Source organism: Suricata suricatta, chromosome 5, assembly GCF_006229205.1.
Source record: "Suricata suricatta isolate VVHF042 chromosome 5, meerkat_22Aug2017_6uvM2_HiC, whole genome shotgun sequence".
Taxonomy (NCBI): Eukaryota; Metazoa; Chordata; class Mammalia; order Carnivora; family Herpestidae; genus Suricata; species Suricata suricatta.
In genome coordinates, this window is record NC_043704.1 from 136,864,572 (window position 1) to 136,873,334 (window position 8,763).

Sequence of the window (8,763 nt, forward strand, 5' to 3'; positions counted from 1 at the left end):
GTCTATTTAGGGATAATTGAAGGTGAAGACAGGTGAATGGGAAAATCTGCCTTTTCCAATCTTCCCAGGTTCCTAGCCTTCTTTTTTTTCCTTCAACTTTCCTGTGGCAACAAATTGAAGGTGACAAGAGAAGAAAGGTTTAATTTGTCCCATCTTTGAACACATTATCCCACACACACATTTCCCCTACAAAGATAATAAAAATTATGCACACACACCTACACCCTAACAAAATATCAAAGTCAAAGAGGCCAAGCTCATCTTTTTCCAAAAATGGAAAAATTAATACTGTGGTTTCACTAAAGTCTGGTACTCAACAGGTCTATTTTGGCAGACCACTTTTCTTTGGAGAGGAAAGAATGCTTTATAAGTCCAGATCTAAGATTTGGTCTGCATCATTCTCTGTTGGTTACAGAGCCCCTCCCTACCTTCCTCTGTCTGTGAAACTCACCATTTGTTGAAAGGGGAAAGTGAAGACATGAAGAAAAATGGTGTAAAATTGGATAGCTCTGGTGCAAATCTGCTATAAATTGTCAAACTGATACAACTCCTTGCAGTGGATGTTGACTAGAAGTACCCAACATCAATTCTTTGGGGGGTTTTATTGAATTATCATTAACATACAATATTATATTGTATATCAGATATATAACACAGTGATTCGATATTTTTATATATTGCAAAATGATTACTAGGCAAAGTCTAGTTACCACCTCTCGCTAGACAAAGTTATTACGATTTGACTGACTATATTCCCTGTGACTTATTTATTCTATAACTAAAACTTTGTACCTCTTAATCCCCTTCACTTGTGTCACTGGTCCCCCTACCCCTCTGGCAACCACCAGTTTGTTCTCTGTATCTAAAGGTCTGTTTTTCTTTTGTTTTCTTTGTTCTTTTTTTTTTTTAATGTTTATTCATTTTGAGAGAGAAAGGAAGGGAAGACCAGAGAGAGAGGGAGAGAGAGAATCCCAAACATGCTCCCTGGTGTCACTGCAGAGTCCAATTTAGGGTTCCAACTCTCTGAACCTCATGAGATCATAACCTGAGCTGAAATTAAGAGTCTGAAGCTTAACCTACTGAGCCACCCACACTCCCCAGTTCTTTTTTTTGGGGGGGGGAGAGGGAGAGGGAGAGAGAGAGTATGCTTGCACACAAGTGGGGGAGGAGCAAAGGGAGAGAAGGAGAATCTTAAGTAGGCTCCACACCCAGCACCGAGACTGACTTGGGGCCCAATCCCACGACTGTGAGATCATGACCTGAGCCAAAATCAAGAGTTGGATGCTTAACTGACTGAGTCACCCAGGCACCCCTTTTTGTTCATTTTTGTTTCATTTGTTTATTTATTTATTTAGATTTCACATATGAGTGAAAGCATATATATTTGTCTTTCCCTGTCTGACTTATTTCACTTAGCATAAAATCCTCTAGGTCTGTCTATACTGCTACATATGGAAACCCTCTAGGTCTGTCTCTTCTGTTGCAAATGGAAAGATTCCGTGTGTGTGTGTGTGTGTGTGTGTGTGTGTGTGTGTGTGTGTGGCTGAGTAACATTCCACTGTGTGTATAGCACATCTTTATCCATTCATCTGTGCATGGACACTGAGGTTACTTTCCATATGTTGGCTATTGTAAATAATGCTGCAAAAAACGGGTGCACGTGTCTTTTAGAGTTAGTCTTTCCTTTTTCTTCAGATAACTACGCAGAAGTGGAATTGCTGGATTACATGGTATTTCTATTTTTAATTTTTTGAGATACCTCTGTATTGTTTCCCACAGTGGCTGCACCAGTGCACCTTCCTACCTACGGTGCATGAGGGTGCCCTTTTCTCTACATCCTCGCCAACACTTGTTATTTCTTTGCCTTTTTTCGGCAGGAGTCGGGGACAGATCTTAGCCTTTCTAACGGGTGTGAGATGATATCCCATTGTGGTTTTGATTTGCATTTCCCTGATGATCAGTGAAGTTGAGCACCCCTTCATATGTCTGTTGGCCATTCATGTCCTCTTTGGAAACATGTCTATTAAGATCCTCTGCACATTTTTTAATCAGGTTTTGTTTCTTCACTATTGAGTTTGAGTTCTGTACGTAATTGGATATTAACCTCTTATCAGATACTGTGTATCACTGTATCTTCTCCCATTCAGTAAGTTGCCTTTTCACCGTTTTGATGTTTTCCCTCACCGTGCACCAGCATCAATTCTGGTTCTCTGTTGTTTCCAACCCCGATGCCAGCCTTCTCTTGGGTTCACCAGGTTCCACTTCCCTCAAGTCATTTAAAAAAGGAAAAATTTCTTCATAAGATCCAACTCTCAATAACCCACCTAGCCAATAAAAAAAAAGTGTATGTGGAAACTGAAGTTAATCCAAATAACTAATTCTGGCCATTAATTTTAGCCTTCTCCTGCTAACCAGGAGACTCAAGAGCTGCTGAAACACCAAGAAATAAATTATTGAATTGAGTTTCACTTCTCACAGCCTACCATCTGGTGAAGGTGCTAATGAGCAATGATGTGCCCCACAGGAAGGAAGAAATTAGGGGAAGTAGGAGTGGGGCTCAAGTGCTACATGAGCTATAATCAAGTCCTTGGTGACTCAAGGTGGCCTGGACTTTTAAGCAAATACAGTTTGGGTTTTACTTCTCCAGGTTTTCTTAGTCATTAGAAATGAAAATTAGACTCCTCCAGAAAATGTCTCCCAGGTCCCTTCCCTCCATTCCTCCTTCCTTCTTTCCTTCCTTCCCTCCCTCTTTTCTTTCCAGTTCAGCAGCATAGTTGAGTATAGAGTGCCTCATACTCTAAACTCAACTGCCGTCAGTTTTACACTGGAATGCCGGGGGTCTGAAAGTGGAAATTGCTAGCGTTGTCATTACATATTAGAGTTCTGGGCTCAAACTAGATTCCTGGATTGTGGCATGATTAACTTTATTGCTCACTATGATTACGCAGATTTTAACAACCAGAAAGCCTATATTCTCTCCACTCAAATCTTGGTCTTGTCTCTTTCAACATGGTCACTGAAGAATGAGCAAAGTAGGACTGCTTTTTCAAAAAGATTTTTTTAAGTAAACTCTGTACCCAACATGGGACTTGAATTCATGACCTCCGAGATAAAGGGTCACATGCTGTACCAACTGAGGCAGCAGGTTCCCTTCAATAAGTATTTTCCTAAAAACAAGGCTCAGTGAGTGAGAGAGAGGACACTAAGTGGAGATTTCTTTAGATGACACAAGTTGAAGGATTCTTAAACTTAAGTAAGTTAGGAAATATGAAATTATATAAGGCATATGATACAAGGGGCATTTGGCAATTTTGTTCCAGAGTTAATATGCAAGCTAACAAGAGATTTGTCTTGCTTCAGAAAAGCCCGTATGTGACATTTCCAGATATCTATTTTGATTTCCACCCTAGCATTTTATTAACAGCATCTGTAACTCTGAAAATGTGTTAGAGTGATTTCTTTGCTTAAATAGAATAAAAGCATTGCTTCGCTAGAGCATGGGTATAAGGAAAATAAATAAATAATCCTGTCTAGTTTTATAAGCTGAAGCTGTATTAAAGTGATTGATTAATACTCTGCATGTCTTTTTCTGGGCCTCATGTAACCCTAATAACATTTAAACCATTAACTATAAGATAATTGCCTTCTGAAAGGAAAGGAAAATGTGAGGACTGCTTGCCTGTCTTCTTCAATTCAAATAATGGTATTAGAACTAGGTTCTAGGAAATACAGCCCTAGAAATACAGAGCCAATGTTAGGCGAAGCCGGGAAATGTGTTTCTTCATCTCTCTTTCTCAGTGCATCCCATTTGGTTTTCTCCTTGCCTCCCAGCCCTTATGTCTCATGAAGTACTAACTCAGGTGAATACAGAAAATATTTGCAAGCTGGTTAAACATGTAAAAATTAGTTGAGGAAAAAGAACTTCAGGCAGTAGAGAAGAAAAGAATCAGGTTTGGGACTCCATGAACTTGCATGAGAATCCTAGCTCTACCTTTCAATTGGCCCTCTAATCTCTCTGAGTCCAAGTGATCCCATCCGGAAAATGGAATACTATTATTTATCCGTTTGGGTTTGTGGTAAGAATTAAATAAGACAATGTCTTGTATATAAGATGTATGGTTCTTGCTCAGTAAATGGTTTTCTCTGGTGAGTCCACAGAAGTTAAGGTTCAATAGTTCAATGTGTTGTAACTTTTCATATGTAATTTTTTGGCTTTCACATTTTTATAAGACTTTCTGAGGCATTAACTCAAACGAGGAAGCCCGTGGGAATTCTCCACACTGTGGCAGATGAGTTGGGAAGATGGGCTTGAGACCTCGGGCCTTTGAGGAGTGTGCTTCTGTGTGTCCACTACAGCAGCAAGGTATTAGAAGATACAAGCCTATGTGTCCAGGGCTATATGGACCAAAGAACAACCGGTGTCACCCTTCCTGTTGGGAATATCATTTGTGCTGCTATTTGGGCAAATGGTGGCCTGGGCCGTGGCTCTCAGAGAGAAATCTCGGGATGAGGGGTCTCTGAGAGGAAGACCATGCCCATCTTGAGCCGTTCTCACAAACAGGCCAGAGGGTTATGAATATTGGTCCAGGACAGTGTGGTTCAGCCCTGCTGCCCCTGAGTGATTATTAATAGCACTTCCTCCCTTTTTCATTCTTTAAAATTATCCCAGTTTGGATGGCAAATTATATGGTTACCTTAATCAGAGTGAAGTGTACATATAAGTCACAAAAGGGAGAATTACCAAGGGCTACACTGATTCAGAGACTCTAAGAAGCATAGATGGTATCGATTTTATTAATTTTGAGAGAGAGAGTGTGTGTGCACATGCGTGAGTTGGGGAGGGGCAGAGAGAGAGGGAGGGAGAAAATTCCAAGCAGGCTCCACACTGTCAGCACAGAGCCTGACATGGGGCTCGAACCCACAAACCGTGGGATCGTGACCTGAGCCAAAATCAAGAGTCAGACTCTTACCCGGCTGAGCCACCCAGGCGCCCCTAGACTACATCAATTTTAAGACACATTAACATGTAATGTACCATTAGCAGAGAAAAAAACCCACAGTGTTAGTTTTCTAGCAGCACCATAGCAAAGTACCCCAGACTAGGTGGCTTAAACCACAAAGATTTATTGTCTCACCGACCTGAAGCTAGCAGTTCAAAAATAAGGTGGCAGCTGGGTTAGTTCCTTCTAGAGGCCACTCTTCTTGTTTTGTTTTGGTTTTTAAGTTTATTTATTGATTTATTTTGAGGGGTTGGGGGGAGAGCACAACAAAGGGAGGGGGAGAGAGAGAATCCCAAGCAGGCTCCACACTGTCAGCACAGAGCCGAATGTGGGACTTGATCCCACAAACTGGGCGATTATGACCTGAGCCACCCAGGCGCCCCCCACTCTCCTGGGTTTGCAGGTGGCTGTCTTCTCTCCATGTCTTCACAAGCGCTTCCCTCTGTGCTTGTGTGTTCCCAAACCTCCTCTTCTTCCAAGAACACCAGTCAGATTGAATCAGGGCCCATGATGAAGATTTTGTTTAACCTTATCACCCCTTTAAAGACCCTGTCTCCAGGGTCACCTCGGTGGCTCCCTCAGTTAAGCATCCAACTTCCGCTCAGGTCATGATCTCACAATTTGTGGGTTCGAGCCCCACATCGGGCTCTGTGCTGACAGCTCAGAGGCTGGAGCCCGCTTCAGATTTTGTGTCTCTACCTCTCTCTCTGTTCCTCCCCCGCTTACTGTCTGTCTCTGTCTCAAAAATAAAAAAATAAAGACGCTATCTCCAAATACAGATATGTTCTGAGGTTCTGGAGGTTGGGACTTCAGCATGGCCCATGCTGGAGGTCAGGTCCTCCGTGCTCAGTCTGGCCCCCAGCCCATGGTACCCAGCAACTAAATTCTGGCATGCCATTAGTTGTTAGATGTATCCTGATGTCAGAGATGGGAACACGTGAACAAATATGCATGTCAGAACCACACGGTTCTAAGATGTGGGCAGTCTGGAAGGGGGACCAGAGCCATTCTGTGTGCTTCGGCAAGTGTGAGTGTGGAAATTTATAAACCTCCTTCCTCTGAAACCGTCGCTTTCTCCCCTTCACCCTCCTGAGGGACCTGGGAGAGGAAGGGAGAGCACAGCTACCCAGATTGTGATCTTGATTGCTTCCGCTCCCTGGTGCCTCACTTCCTGCCAATTCTTCTTTTGTAACACTGCCCGTGACTGCCCCTTCCTTTCTCCCTGCCCACACCCGCATCAGCCCTTAGCTCATACCTGGACAGTTTCCACAGCTTCTGAACTGGTCTCCCGGCCTCCATCCCCTACTTTTCCCTCCTAATCCACCCCGACACAGCCCTGATCTGCAAGATGACTCTCAAAACTGCAGCCTGGGCGATGCCACACCCCTGCGAGAAAGTCTTCAGGGGCCCTCCGTTCCTAAAGAATAAAACCCAAATGTGCTTTAGCCTAATGCTGAGGTCAGGTCCTCCGTGCTCAGTCTGGCCCCCAGCCTCCCATCCAGCTGCATCCTGTGACCTCCACCACTGCCAGTGTTCCTGCCTCCGGGCATCTGGAGGCGGCGTGCCCCTAGTCTGGCGGGCTCAGGCTCCAGGCCTGTCTGAATGCCACCATGTAATTATTACACGTCGTTATTTATGTCTGACTCTCCAGCTAATAGCCAGCCAAATTATCAAGACTGTAATGTACTCCATTAACCACAGTGGTTGAGAAAGGATTTGTTTCTCCTTGGTTCCTCCAGAAAGAATGAAAAGTATTTCCCCCACCCGCTTCTGTCTCCCTCCCCTGGGAGAAGGTAGCCGAGCCTTTGTGTCCTGGAAGTCTGACTTCCCTTAGCCCCAGGGAGAGTTAACAGCCTTTTTGTGTGTTTTCTGTGGGAAAGAAGGAGGCTGCCTGGTGGGATGGCCTCCCCCTTTGTCTTCTGAGGTCTGGACCGCAGCTTACAACTGGTGCTTGAGATATCTTCTCTTTGGCCTGGAAGTGTTTTTACATGAATTTTAAATATGAGTTGCAACTTTCAAAAAGTCGATTTCCCATGAAAATCTAAATTTCTGGGTTCTTTAAACAACAACAACAACAACAAACTTCAGATTCAGCATCTCTGGATCCCTGTGTTTACTTGGCAGACGTGGGCAGGACCGAGTATTGCCGATCCCTTTTCAACAGGTCACGTTCTTCCCAGTTTACCGCAGTCTCCACCGCTCCCTAAGGTGTTACACAGCTCACATCGTTCCTTTATGAACCCACCTGGTTTTGTGAGCATCTGAGTTTTCGGCCCCTGCTTCGACCTACCGAGGGCACTAATCTGAAGCATTAAGGGAAAGAAGATGAGGGCCATGAGCTTCAAAAGTGAAAGAGAGCACCGACATTCTGTAGGTCTTTAGAGCGGACAAAGCCTTTAGCTTATGCTAACGTACCTTCCTTTTTAAAAATTATATTAAGTTTTTAATATTAATTCCAGGTGTACAGTCTAGTGATTCAACAGTCCCATACATGACCGAGTGCTCATCATGGAAAGTGTTTTCTTAACCCCCATTATCTCTTTCACCCATCCCCCCACCCATCCTAAGACACTTTCTTAAAGGAGCAGGACCAGGGATAGAGATGGCTGCTGGGTGCCTCTGAGGACTGAGTGGGCTCTAAATGCTTTCACCCTGAGGGGCACCTGGGTGGCCCAGTCAGTTCCATGCCTGACTCTTGATTTCAGCTCACGTCATAATCTCATGGCTCATCAAATAGAGCCCTACAACGGGCTATCAGCATAGAGCCTGCTTGGGATTTTCTCTCTCCTTCTCTCTCTCTATCTGCCCCTCCCCTGCTGGCTCTCTCCCTCTCTATCTGCCTCTCTCCTGCTGGCACTCGAGCTCTCTCTCTTTCTCTCGCTCTCTCTCAAAATAAATAAACAACAACAACAACAACAACAACAACAAAGTTTTGTTGACAATGTCGAGAAAACCTGCCAGGGCTGAGCTGGACCTAGAGAAATCAGAGCTGCCCTTAAACTCCCCACAGGGGTGTTGCCTTCCTGGGCCTGGCTAAGGAGCAGCAGCCTCAGGGAGCCTATCAACCAAAGAGCGGCCCCATCTCCATTTTCCTGCCTGCCAGGACCCTGTGCAGTTCTTGTGCAGCCTGAGCAGGGTGAGGTGGAGGGCATTGCTCTACATGACAACAACCCTTCATAACCCTACACATAGTCTGTGGTGTAACTCCTCTTGTGGTGTTCATGGCACAACCTGTGTGTGTGTGTGTGTGTGTGTGTGGCCTCTCAAACTGACATTTGAGCCCAGAACTTTAATTTAATATTTTGTTTATTGATTTTTTCTTTTAAGAAATCTCTGCACCCAACACAGGACTTGAACTCATTACGGCAAGATCAAGAGTCAGATCCTCCGCTGCCTGAACCAGCCAGGCGCCCCTAATTTAATTAAAAAAATTTTTTATAATGTTTTATTTTATTTTTGAGAGAGAGACAGCATGAGGAGGGGAGGTTCAGAGAGAGAGAGGGAGACACAGAATCTGAAGACAGGCTCCAGGCTCTGAGCTGGCAGCACAGAGCCCGACGCGGGGCTCGAACCCACAAACTGTGAGATCATGACCTGAGCCGAAGCCGGATGCTCAACCGACTGAGCTACCCAGGCACCCCTACTTTTTTTTAAATAATAGTTTATTGTCAAATTAGTTTCCATATAACACACAGTGCTTCTCCCCACAAGTGCCCCCCACCATGACCATCACCCCCTCCCTCCCTCCCCCTCCCCCTTGGTT

The 8,763-nt window shown here is 44.5% G+C and overlaps 1 long non-coding RNA gene across 1 annotated transcript in view; it reads right to left on the minus strand.

Moving 5' to 3' along the window:
• Positions 1–7,240: 7,240 nt before the first annotated feature.
• LOC115292867 overlaps positions 7,241–8,763 on the minus strand; it is a 36,119-nt gene continuing 34,596 nt past the window's right edge. Inside the window, exon 4 of the long non-coding RNA XR_003909184.1 lies at positions 7,241–7,303. This is a non-coding gene — a long non-coding RNA (uncharacterized LOC115292867). The remainder of the gene's footprint in view (positions 7,304–8,763) is intronic.